Source organism: Haemaphysalis longicornis, unplaced genomic scaffold, assembly GCF_048455015.1.
Source record: "Haemaphysalis longicornis isolate Haplotype H1 unplaced genomic scaffold, Haemaphysalis longicornis Haplotype H1 scaffold_14, whole genome shotgun sequence".
NCBI classification, from domain to species: Eukaryota; Metazoa; Arthropoda; class Arachnida; order Ixodida; family Ixodidae; genus Haemaphysalis; species Haemaphysalis longicornis.
The window spans coordinates 2,354,765-2,368,977 of NW_027526245.1; positions in this window are offsets into that span (position 1 = coordinate 2,354,765).

Sequence of the window (14,213 nt, forward strand, 5' to 3'; positions counted from 1 at the left end):
CTGACAAGTAGACCGGGATGCACTTCTTCTACAACGCCAAGGCATTCGCCGCGAAAAATTGTGGTAGGGAACGACGTCGGGTTTGAAATAAGCATTGTGCCGGCACCAGTTGCAATATCAAGAACGGCGAACGGCAGCGACAACCCTTTGCGAGCACAAATCAGACCGGATGGCTCGAAGACGACGGTGGCGTCAGAAATACTGTTGCACGACAACGGCACAAGCGCAGATGAGCCAGGAGGAATGTGCGTGTCGTCATTGACACGCAACTTGGCGGTTGTCTCGTCCTGCGGGTTTTCTACCTTCGGAAACAGCTCAACTTCGGCGCGATCACAGTCAATGATGGCGTGGTGGCGCGACAAAAAGTCCCATCCGAGAATCACGTTGTGAGAGCACGCCGACAAAACGATGAGCTCTACTACATATACAACCCCTTGAATTGTGACCCGAGCAGTGCATGCGGCCAGTGGCTTTAACGGTTGCGCACTAGCGGTTCGGAGAGTAAAACCACCTATAGGTGTCGTCACTTTTCGTAGCATTCGGCAAAGTTTCGCGTCAATAACAGACACCGCAGCTCCAGTGTCAATAAGCGCCAGGGTAGCAACACCATCAACACACACTTCGATTACATTGGACGGCGAACAATGAGGACTTAGGCATTTCGCCGTTGACGCAGTTTGTGCCTCCGAAACTGCGGCGTCTAGTTTTCCGGGTCATCGTTGGTAGTACGATGGCGCATCGGAGAGAGTGAGCGGCGTCGTGGGGAAAGCGAACGACGGCTGACGAAGTCGCGGTTATCAGACGGAGCAGTCGTCGGCAGCCGGGTCGGAGCGTGCTCCATGGGCGGTGTTGACGTATAGGGTAAGGGCCACGATGCGTTGCGCCCACCCGTCATGCCACGACGGCAGTAGCGTGCAACATGTCCGGCAATCCCACACGAATAACAGATAGGGCAGTTATCCACCGTGCGCCAAGGATTCGCGAATGTAGACACTGGATGCGGGGCGACACGCATGGACCGGACGCGTTGAACCCCGCCAGTGGCATGACTCCCAGGGCTGGCAGCAGGCGGGCAGCAGCAAGAAACAAGTGGAAAGAAACGTAATGCACGACTGGGCGCGCAGGTAATCTATCTCAATATACAACGCGGCGAAAAGCAAAAGCCAGGCACTTAGGAAGCGTCTTTCCTTCAGCCACCACCCACCCACGTACAGCAATCTTATGAAAAGTAAAAACAAACTTCCACCTTCCCTCGCGGGAACCCCTGTGTACATGCGACGCATAGTGGGTTCACGTTGCAGCGTTGGACAGCGGAGGAACGGCGCTGGAACGATGGAGCGGAGCGGCGCAGGTACCGTGTTTTATAGCACGCATAACGGTGAGGAGACGAGCCGGCGCCAGTGCGCCTGCCGCGGCTTTGACGCAACACAATCCAACACAATCCACTTTAATCCAATCCAATCCAAATCCAATCCAATCCAAGCCAAGCCAAGCCAATTCATTCGAATCCAATTCAATGCCCCTCGCGAGAGAGTGTTCGCTATCGGAGAGGAGAGGGGGTGAGGGGCGCAATGCGCAGATCACGCGGCGAGGAGAATGGGGGAGGGGCGGACGCCGACAACAACGCCGACGCCGGATGCAGGGACAAGGCGAGTGAATGAGATGCAGTCGCATCTAACAAATAAGGAAGGGGTACTGGGCATCTCACTCCAAAGGAGCGGAAACAACCTGCCGCAAAAGGCGGAACCGTAGAATCGACAATTAGTCATCCATACACTGGGGAACGAAAAATGGCAGAAGGCGATGTTGAAGTTCAAGAACCCAGGCGGGCGGATTAGCCAGGGGACCACGTCCTGAAAGGAAAATGCCGCCGCTTCCCGAGGAGGCCAGATAATAGCCACAAATGGCTTATCCGCGGCCCGCGGCCCGGGCACAAGGCGCACAATGACGACCCCTCGATGGGCTCCGACGCCGACAGAGGTGTGCGGGAGCCACCCAAGAAGAGCGCAGTTTGTGCGAGGGTCTTGAGAAATGAAACACAAGGCAGGAAATAAACAAAGAAACAGCCCACAGAAAAAAGCAGTTGAACAAGCCCCCGGCTCATGACATGAAATAGGGAGATACAACAAATTGTTAGCTTACATTTGATATTTTTGCAAGTAACAAGGCGCTTGCCCATTATGAAAAAAGTAAAACAAAGATGTGACGTACGTACGAGAACGAATCTCCAGTGATCTAGGAAGAAAATGACACTTCGTAGCTAGTCATCAATGGCAGTATGAATTCGCACACAGAATTCTTTAGAGAAACAGACGAACTAAATAACAAAGAATGAATACACGCGTACAAATTCTTGTCAGTAAATACTATTCTAGGCGGCTGCGATCTACGTATACACAATATTCCTAAAAGTAGACGGGATGGAATGTGTTGGTTGTCCTGTATATATATATATATATATATATATATACATATATATATGTATATATTGTCACGTGACAACGCAGAGATAACTAGTCAGGAAGAAGGTGTATTTACAACAGACACCATAGTCACCGGGAGAGAGACGGGTTGATGGCGCGAACCCAGTCCAGCGGATGCTCGGACTTCGTCTACCTTCTCTTCATTCCGTTGGTCATCTACCTTTATCTTTCAACACCGGAGCACATATCCAGATAGGGAGAGATTGGCCTCATGAATATGCGGGTATGCTCCGTGTACGTTTCTCGAGAATCTGGCCAAAGTCTGTGACACAACTCCCCCGCCGCAGAAGCACCATCTCGGTGCCTGTTATGAAAAAGGAGCAGTAGGCGGTAGACTCCGTCAGTGGTACGGCTTGAGGCGGCTCACGTGAACGAGCTGAGGCACTGAGTGCCCAGACGAGGTCAGAGGCAACACAGGCACAATTTAGCAGGGGACGGGGGTAACGGCACGCTCGATGCGGCAGGGGCCAGTGAAGGGGGACCAGAGTTTCTCAGACAGTCCAACTCAGCGAGATGGGGTCCACAAAAGAACCAAGGAACCAGGAGCAAAGTGTGCAGGGCGGTGACACTCGTCGTATCGAGACTTCTGCGATGCTTGTGATGCCAATAGTCGTTCTCGGGCAACCTGGCACGCCAGTTCAGCGTGGGCGATGACGTCACGAGCATATGCAGTGGTCAGCTCAATTGAAGTCGGTAGGGTGGTGTCGAACGGTAAAGTAGGCTCACGGCCAAAAAGAAGGAGGAAAGGGGAATATCCAGCAGTGTCGTGCCGGGAGGAATTATAGGCAAATGTGACATAAGGTAGTACAACGACCAATCTCAATGGTCTGTGGAAACGTACATTGCAAGCATGTCAGTGAGCGTTTTGTTGAGTCGCTCAGTAAGGCCATTTGTTTGAGGATGGTATGCAGTAGTCAGTTTGTGCTTTGTTTCACAAGAGCGGAGAAGGTCCTCGACAACCCGTGACAAAAAGTACCGGCCACGGTCGGTGAGCAACTGTCGCGGAGCACCATGACATAGGATGACGTCCTCCAGGAGGAAATGGGTGACATCTGTAGCACAACTCGTGGGGAGCGCACGGGTGATAGCGTAGCGGGTTGTTTAGTCTGTGGCTACCGCAGTCCAATGATTCCCGGAGGAGGACAGCGGAAAGGGGCCTAAAAGGTCTAAACCAACACGATAAAATGGTTCGGTGGGAATGTCCAAAGGTTGCAACTGGCCGGCGGGACATAATGGGGGCGTTTTTCGACGTTGGCAAGGATCGCACGCCGCGACATAGCGACGCGCAGTCCGGTAGAGCCCTGGCCAGTAAAATAGCCGTCGGACGCGGTCGTAAGTGCGAGCAGCACCAAGGTGGCCAGCCATCGGGATGTCGTGAAGCTGGCGGAGGACATCCGGACAAAGTTGCTCGGGTACCGCCAGAAGCAGGTCAGGTCCATCAGCCCGGAAGTTGCGGCGGTATAGGGTACCATCCCGCAGCACGAACGCGTTCAGAGAGCGTCCGTTGGGTGTGAGTGGAGACGGTCGATAATAAGCCGAAACGTCGGATCACGGCGCTGGTGGTCACCGATGTCTTTGAAGTCCCACAAAGAAAAGACACAAATATCCGTGTCGAGCTCATCAGTGGGAGGCTCGCCGACGGGATGACGAGATAAACATTCGGCATCTCTGTGCAGTTTACTGGACTTGTACACAACCTACTAATCAAAGTCTTGGAGGTACAGAGCCCATCGAGCAAGTCTTATAGAGAAGCAAGTCTTATCGAGGGATCTTATAGAGAAGAAAGCCAGCATAAGGCGTGGTTGTCGGTTACAACAGTAAACTGCCTCCCGTACAGATATGATCTAAATTTGCCGACATCCCACACCAGAGCAAGGAATTTGCGCTCCGTTATAGAGTAGTTGCGCTCGGATGGGGACAAGAGACGGCTTGCCTAAGCTATCACCCGGTCGAGGCCCGCCTGTGTTTGGGCCAGCACCGCTGCTATTCCGTGGCCGCTGGCGTCCGTGCGGATTTCCGTCGGAGCTGAGCTGTCAAAGTGAGCCCGGACTGGCGGGTTCGATAGGTGTCCGATGAGCGTGGAAAAAGCCGACTCTTGCACTTGGCCCTAAGAGAACGCTGGATCGTTCTTAAGAAGATCAGTGAGGGGGCGAGCGATGGCAGCGAAATCCTTGACAAAACGGTGGAAGTACGAGCACAGCCCTATAAAGCTGCGCACGTCGTGCACTGAACGCGGAATGGGGAAGTCTTTAACGGCACGTATCTTCTCGGGATCGGGTTGAACACCGGTGGAGTCGACTAGGTGGCCCAGAATCTTGATTTGGCGGCATCCGAAATGGCCCTTTTTGGAGTTCAGTTGCAGACCGGCTCGGCGAAAAACACCCAGAATGTCCGAGAGACGTTGCAGGTGAGTCTCAAATGTGGGTGAATACACAACGACGTCGTCCAGGTAACAAAGGCAAGTTGCCCACTTGAATCCGCGAAGAAGAGAGTCCATCATCCTTTCGAAAGTGGCCGGCGCCTTACAGTCCGAATGGCATGACTTTGAATTGGTACAAACCGTCAGGTTTTACAAAAGCTGTTTTTTCTCTGTCTTTTTCGTCAACAGCTATTTGCAGGTATCCGGACCGCAAATCGATGGATGAAAAGTAGGAGGCACCATGTAAGCAGTCGAGGGCGTCATCAATTCGAGGGAGCGGGTATACATCTTTCTTGGTAATTTCAAGAGTTTGTAGTCATCACAGAAGCTTCATGAGCCACCCTTCTTTTTCACCAAAACAATCGGTGATGCAAATTGTCTAGAGGAGGGTACAATAACATCCCTTCTGAACATTTCGTCGACTTCCCGCTGAATGATACCTCGCTCGGTCTGAGACACGCGATATGGGCGTCGACGTATAGGACTTGCATCCCCGGTATTTATGTGGTGCGTCACAACGGACGTGTGACCTAAGGGCCGGCCGTCGACGTAAAAATGTCGCGATGGCTGGCCAGAAGATAGCGAAGCTCGTGAGCATGGTGTGCTGGAAGGTCCGGGGAAATTATTGTTACAAACTCCTCGGATTTTGCGAGGTTGTGGTAGTTTTCTTTGTCAACTTTGACTGTGTCAAGCGCCATGGCAGAAATCTCGCAGTTATCCAATGGTGAAAGCAAGGCAAGCGCTATTCCCTGAGGAAGGAGTTGAGTCGAAAGTTCGAAATTTAGTAACGGCAGTGTGATCCGATTCTGGGCAACTGTTACGACCGAAAACGAGAGAGCCACGTTGCGGTCGAGCAACACGTCTGTAGCCGGAGAAACGATGTAATCAACATCCGGCACGGGCGGCGACGAGGTCAGCGGAAGGTAGGTCACTGCCTTTGGGGCCAGGCGAATGTGCTCAGTGGAACGAAGCCGGGGCTGAGGTTCGACATCAGTAGCAAGGGGGCTCGGTAGCTCGAGCCGAAGAACACCTGAGGCCCAATCGATTAAGGCTGCGTGGTCCGCGAGAAAGTCCAGACCGATAATAACTCATGAGGGCACGTGTCCAGGACAGCAAACGTAACAGGGATTTGGTGGCCGGCCAGTCCAACACGAGCAGTACACATTCCGGCTACGGTGGTAATCCCACCATAGGCAACTCTCAAAATACGGGACAGGGCAGGCGTGAAGACTTTCCGTAGACAGCGGCGAAGGGATGAGCTCATGACGGACAACTGCGCCCCCGTATCAACTAAAGCAGTTACCGGAACATTATCGACATGAAGGGTTAATAAGTTGTGCTTTCCAGAACGAAGAGGTAGAGGATTTTCGGGCTAGGTCGGAAATGCAGCATCACCTCTCGAAGCTGCCCTGCCTAGTTTTCCGAGGGGTATCGGGCGGCACGGTCGGGTATCGGGGACAAGCGGCGAGGTTGCGGCGATCGGGACTGGCGGCGTTTGGGCCGGGGGTGAGTGGTTGTGCCGGGTGTGCACAGGGTCAGCATTGAAGTGTTGGGTATCCGAGGTTGGGGAAGTACGGCGCTGCGCATCGGGAGCGTAGCCGTAGGAGAAAAACTGAGAGCCGTAATGAGGTGGCTCATTGGGTGGGGGTGGAGTCCAGCGGCTCCTACAGTAACGAGCGATGTGGCCAATACGGGAGCAGTTGAAGCATATTGGTCTGACGTCCGGCGTTTGCCATTCAGATGTATTGCGGCGGCGGTTACCAAAAGGCGCTTGGGGGCTTATGTGCGTGGTCGGCCAAAACTGTTGGCAAAAGAAGGATGGGGATGCCTGATACAGCAGACTTGTTGAAGGCCCATGCTTGCCATTTCATCGCGAACGACAGCAATCGTAGGGAGTTGGCAGCGATCATCTGCATATGGCAGTGTGGGGGTCGGGACCATAGCTTCGATATCGCGGCGCACGATTGTGGTGATATCCGCAGACGGGGCGACAGGGTCCGGCCTGCGTGGAGCAGGAGCGGGTAGATGGACGTCATCACAGGAAGACGTCGCAGCAGTGTGCGGGAGCCGGGCAAATTGGTCAGCTATACGGCGTCCCTTGCCCTGCTGAAATCGCCGGCACTCGTTAATGATGGAATCAACGGTGGCGCAGTCCTTACAAATGAGCAAGTGAAAGGCGTCGTCGGCGATGCCCTTAAGGATATGGCCAACCTTGTTCATTTCTCACATTCCTGGGTCAACTTTCGAGCATAGGGCCAAAACGTCGTGGATCTAGGCGACGTAACTTTGAGTAGATGTTTGGGCACGCGTTGAGAGCTCTTGCTGGGCCGCAAGCGTCAACCAACGGGCTTCCCGAACACCTTTCTAAGATCTTTGAAAACAGCCGAACTGGTTAATCGTGCTTCATTTGTGTCAAACCATGTCTCAGCAGGTTTTTTGAGGCACAAAGCAGCGTTGGCGAGCTTAAGGGTGTCGTCCGATCTGTTGTGAGCACTCACACGTTCGAACCTACGGAGCCAATCTTCTACATCAATGTCGTCCGTCCCAGTGAAGTCGCCGGGGTCCAGAGGGTGGGACACAACGACGAACGGTGAAGGGGATCTGGGCTCATTCGTAGGCATCATGTGGCCTCGAGCGTTGCGCCCACTCCGAAGTTCCGTGTTGGTATGAAGCCTCGCTGGCAAGAGGTACAGGAAACAGGAAGTCCAGCGCCTCCACCAAAAATGCCACGTGACGACGCAGACATAAGTAGTCAGGAAGAAGGTGTATTTACAAAAGACACCGTAGTCACCGGGAGAGATGGGTTGATGGCGCGAACCCAGTCCAGCGGATGCTCGGACTTCGTCTACCTTCTCTTCATTCCGTTGGTCATCTACCATTATCTTTCCACTGGAGCACATACCCAGATAGGGAGAGCTTGGCCTCATGAATATGCGGGTATGCTCCGTGTAAGTTTCTCGAGAAGCTGGCCAAAGTCTGTGATAATATATATATATATATATATATATATATATATATATATATATATATATGTATATATATATATATATAGCAAAAAAAGAAAGACACACGAAAAGGTTTAACGTTTCGGCCGAGGGACCGGCCTTCGGCAGAATAACAGCAGGGGCTGTAGTCACACATTATATCACGGTGATCGTTACAAGGTCACGTGAGGGGATGACAAAGTAAACAATTCAAATGCGATATACCGAGGCCCCATGCGACAATCTTTTCGGATGAATACAACATAATAATAAGTGCGGCACGTGCAGTATAGCGAATAAGCAATGTCGAGCACACGCGCACAAAAAGTAGGGGGAGAGAGAAGTGGATAGCAATATTGATTACAGTCACTGATGCAAGCAACTAAGTTTTCCTGCACTTTGATTTAAACCACGTGCTTTTGTATCGAATTTAAATATAAGAAAGGATTCGCGGACTTCTCTGTCATGATGCGTACGGAAGCCAGACTCAAGTATCGTTGCTTTGATATGGTCAAATGAGTGGCCCGCGACAGTGGCATGCTTTGACATCCGTAGGTGAGGTAGTGTATAGATATGAGCCTTGTGGTTGTTGAACCGCTGCCGGAAGGGGGTTCTGGTCTCGCCAACACACTGCATTTTAAAGATATCGCATTCAAGCAGATAAACCACGTTGCTCGTGTCGCAAGTGTAGTTCCCATTTATCTTTACTCTGAAGTTATTTGCTGTGCTGCTTGCGCTTATGGATGTAGTCATATGATTGCACACATTGCAACGTGGCTTGTTTCAAGGGCGGCAGCCAATAGGCACTTTACGTTTGTTATTGGATGATGTAAGCAGGTCACGCAAATTTTGAGATCTTCTGTACGTTACGCGTGGTGGTTCTCGGAATATTGATTTTAATCGCTCACTTTGTAACACTATGTTATGGTGCTTTTTTATAACGGCATTTACATTTTCCGCAGGCGCGGAAAATGTGAGAATGAGGTTTGTATGTGAATAAACCGGCTGTCTTGTTTTGCGGCATAAAAGTGCTTTGCGGTCATGGCTATCAGCGCGCTTAATGCCGTCGTCGATAATCTCGGGTGGGTACTTCTGCTTAATTAATGCATTAGGAAGTTGGGCGCAATTTGAATTAAAATCAACCTGTTCGGAACATATTCTTTTAAATCGAAGCGCCTGACTATACGGTATGCTGGTCTTGCAGAGCTTTACATGATAACTATTGAAATGCAGGTACTGTTGTTTGTCAGTAGGCTTCCTATAAACTTTTGTAGTCAGTTGGCCATCACACAAAGTCAGAGTAACATCCAGAAAATTGATCGTTTGGTAGGAGTAGGTATGGCTAAAGGAAATGGATGGATGAGCGTTAATAAATTCGTCAATAAAGGATAGCAGCTGAGCTTCCCCGTGCTGCCAAACCATGAAGATGTCGTCAATGAACCGCCTGTAGTAGAATGGTTTCAGCGAACGGCTGGCCAGAAATTCGTTTTCAAGTACACCCATGAAAATATTCGCATAATTAGGGCCGATGGGTGTGCCCAAAGAGGTCCCGTTTATTTGAAGGTAATAGATGCCATTGGATTCAAAGGTGTTATATTCTAGTACCATTTTTAAAAAGGTGACCAAAGTGGAACTGCCAATTAATTTTTCGCAGATCGACTCATTGTAGGCATGGAGTGTTGCCCGTGTACCGTCTGCATGTGGTATGTTGGTGTAAAGGGATGCCACATCTAAAGTAACCAGTAGCGAATCAGGGGGGACAGAAAGACCGACAATATCGGATAAAAAGTGCTTAGTATCTTTGATATAAGATGAATAAGAAGGAGGATACTGGTTAATCACTGTATCCACAAATTGGGAGATTATTTCTGTAACCGTACCGATGCCGGAAACGATCGGCCGACCGGGGTTTCCTGACTTATGGATTTTTGGAAGAAGGTAAAAACGACCCGCGACAGGGCTCAGTGGAATGAGTGATTGCAGGGCGGAAGGCGGAATTTCATACTTTTCAACCAGGTCTGTTACTTTACTCGTAATAACGGATTTAAAATTCGCAGTGGGATCCTCATCAAGCCGCTTGTAAAACGAGCTATCACCAAGTTGTCTGGACGCTTGGCGGTCATAATCAACTTTCTTCAGTAGTACAATTGCGCCACCTTTATCGGCTGGCGTGACAATAATATCGTCACGGGATTTAAGGTCCAGCATTGCCGACATTTCTTTTGCTGAGAGGTTTCTTTTGAAGTGGGCTTGTTTACGACAAATTTCTAGAGCATCCTGTTGAACGGCGGTAATATATAGATCCAGGCATTTATCTCTTTGAGTAGGGGGGGTCCAGTGTTTGGAAGATGGAAGAATAGGAGCATTAGAATCAGAAGGATCTTTGTCAGCAAAATATTCGCGCAATCTCAGGTTTCTGGAAAAATTATCCAAGTCCTTCATGAGGTCAAATTCGCCATAACTACCTGACGCTGGACAAAAATTGAGTCCTCCAGACAACAGTGAGATTTCGTCGTTGGATAGATTATAACTAGACAATTTTACTACATTACTAGATGACAGTAAGTCATACGTCGATGGAGTATTATTTGAGGTATTTTTTGAGGTCGGAGGCAACATGGCGGCAGGCATCTCAAGGGGTACATGAGGTGCAATAACTTTATCTCTCAAAAGCTTCTTACGTTTAATCGCACCTATTTCAATCGACTTTTTTTCTTGGTATTCAGCTAGTTGTTCCGACTCGCGAGTGCTGAGTTTATGGTGGCAACTCAGTTCGCATTCTTGATTACAAAGAGATTTTAGGACAGATTCGTGGGGGCGAATTGCAATGCGGACCAAACCAAAAGACGCATTTAAAAGTACCCCATTCCTTGCGGCAAAGTTTGAAGGAGACATATTTGTTATGGCAGGCTTTACAAGAATTCGGAGGCCCTTGGGTACAACACCGGCCTTTCAATAGGTCTTTAGCGTAGAAATATGCATTTGGCACCGCAGGCGCTTTTCTACAATTTTTCGTATCCCCATGAATACTCTAGATAAAGAATAACTCGAGCAGTCTTTACCGGAATGTGCAGTTCGTAGTCACTGTGTCCTGGATGCTTTCTGTCCACGCGAATTCTGTGTTCGGAGGTTGTAGTGAAGGCCTAGACCAGTTGGTGCAGAAGAAGGTGGAGTACTAGTAGTTTCGCCTGAGCTGGTCGGTTGCTGTTGCAGGCACGGTGGACGGGAAGGGGAATCGTTCGTCGTCGATTGTAGCTCCGCATGAGGCTGTGCGGAAGGTGACTGGTTGGTTGCTGGATTGTTGCACGTGGAGGTTGGGTTGAGTAGAACCGGAATTGGTTGGAGTTTATCCTTCGAAGTTGGACTCGTTGCGGGCAGTGTAGTAGAACGTTGGTTGCTTGGTCGTTGGCGAGACGTTGAGCCATTTACGCTTGAAGAGTTTGCAGCATGAGCGCCAGAAATACTTCTCAGAGGGGCAGTTCAATGGAGGCCAAGTGGCCGAGTCATTGCGTGATGAATGCAGGTCAGCGGATGCGTCATTTTCGGTCTCGCGATTTAGTTCCACAGGAATGGGGGAATCACTGGGTACGGAGTTGCTCCAAGACGATGTGGTGTCACTGACTCTTGTGAACAATAGCTGTCGGAGGTGACTTGCTAAGATTGCCGTTCCCTCAAAACTTAGATGAATATCGTCGGCAGCCGGCAGCCAAGACGCGGTTAGAAGGGAGCCCGTAGAACCCGTGGTCGATGAAGTGGTCTTTCTTTTTTGCTACGACTTGCCAGTGTCCAAGAAATATTTTCCTGCGATGTCTTCCACAATGGACTCTCGGTCAACCACGTCGAAAAAGATCGCTTTGAAATACCCGACCACCACTGTTTCCACGGTAGTTTTGGGCGACTCCCAAACGAAGTACGCCTTCCAGCACTTTGATCCGAATGTGTCGGGAACCCCAGCATTTGTGTCGCAATCTGGTGCCCTCATCAAAGATATGGCAAACTTACTGGACTTTGTACCATGCACTGCTACAACCCTTGTCCTTCATGTTGGAACGAACGACCTGGCTTCCAACACGTCCCACAACACCTTTGACAGCCTTCGTACACTTTTTAATGTCATTTCAAAAGAGCTTCCCCCAATTCAAGAGAGTATACGTCAGCTTGGTCCTGCCACGATCCACAAATCGCCGTCGGCAGAACTTCAACCACGCCTTCGTTCGAAAGTTCAACCTCAAGACTCACCAGTTCAACGCCCTTCTACGAGATTTTTGTCGCCACTCCTGGCTTGTTTACTTCATCGACCACGGGTTCTACGGGTTGCCTTCTAACCCCGTCTTGGCTGCCGACGGTATTCATCTAAGTTTTGAGGGAACGGCAATCTTAGCAAGTCACCTCCGACAGCTGCTGTTCACAAGAGTCAGTGACACCACATCGTCTTGGAGCAACTCCGTACCCAGTGATTCCCCCGCTCCTGTGGAACTAAACCGCGAGACCGAAAACGACGCATCCGATGACCTGCATTCATCACGCAATGACTCGGCCACTTCGCCTCCATTGAACTGCCCCTCTTTTCGAAGTATTTCTGGTACTCATTCTGCAAACTCTTCAAGCGTAAATGGCTCAACATCTCGCCAACGACCAAGCAACCAAGGTTCCACTACACTGCCTACAACGAGTCCAACATCGAAGGCTAAACTCCAACCAATTCCGGTTCCAGTCAACCCAACCTCCACGTGCAACAATCCAGCAACCAACCAGTCACCTTCCGCACAGCCTCATGCGGAGCTACAATCGACGACGAACGATTCCCCTTCCCTTCCACCGTGCCTCCGACAGCAACCGACCAGCTCAGGCGAAACTACTAGTACTCCACGTTCTTCTGCACCGACTGGTCTAGGCCTTCACTACAACCTCCGAACACAGAATTCGCGTGGACAGAAAGCATCGTGGACACAGTGACTACGAACTGCACATTCCGGTAAAAACTGCTCGAATTATTCTGTATCTAGAGTATTCATGAGGATATGAAAAATTGTAGAAAAGCGCCTGCGGTGCCAAATGCATATTTCTACGCTAAAGACCTATTTAAAGGCCGGTGTTGTACCCAAGGGCCTCCGAATTGTTGTAAAGCCTGTCATAACAATTATGTCTCCTTCTGACATTGCCGCATAGAATGGGGTACTTTTAAATGCGTCTTTTGGTTTCGTGCGCATTGCAATTCGCCACCACGAATCTGTCCTAAAATATCTTTGTAATTGAGAACGCCAACTGATTTCCCATCATAAACTCAGCTCTCGCGAGTCGGAACAACTAGCGGAATACCAACAAAAAAGTCGATTGAAATAGGTGCGTTTAAACGTAAGAAGCTTTTGAGAGATAAAGTTATTGCACCTCATGTACCCCTTGAGATGCCTGCCGCCATGTTGCCTCCGACCTCAAAAAATTCCTCAAATAATACCCCATCGACGGATGACTTACTGTCAACTAGTAATGTAGTAAACGTGTCTAGTTATAATCTATATAACGACGAAATCTCACTGTTGTCTCGAGGACTCAAGTTTTGTCCAGCGTCAGGTAGTTACGGCGAATTTGACCTCATGAAGGACTTGGATAATTTTTCCAGAAACCTGAGATTGCGCGAATATTTTGCTGACAAAGATCCTTCTGATTCTAATGCTGCTATTTTTCCATCTTCCAAACACTGGACCCCCCCTACTCAAAGAGATAAATGCCTGGATCTATATATCACCGCCGTTCAACAGGATGTTCTAGAAATGTATCGTTAACAAGCCCACTTCAAAAGAAACCTCTCAGCAAAACAAATGTCTGCAATGCAGGACCTTAAATCCCGTGACGATATTATTGTCAAGCCAGCCGATAAAGGTGGCGCAATTGTACTACTGAAGAAAGTTGATTATGACCGCCAAGCGTCCAGACAACTTGGTGATAGCTCGTTTTACAAGCGGCTTGATGAGGATCCCACTGCGAATTTTAAATCCGTTATTACGAGTAAAGTAACAGACCTGGTTGAAAAGTATGAAATTCCGCCTTCCGCCCTGCGATCACTCATCCCACTGAGCCCTGTAGCGGGTGCTTTTTACTTTCTTCTAAACATCCATAAGGCAGGAAACCCCGGTCGGCCGATCGTTTCCGGCATCGGTACGGTTACAGAACTAATCTCCCAATTTGTGGATACAGTGATTAACCAGATTTCTCCTTCTTATGCATCTTATATCAAAGATACTAACCACTTTTTATCCGATATTGTCGGTCTTTCTGTCCCCCCTGATTCACTACTGGTTACTTTAGATGTGGCATCCCTTTACACCA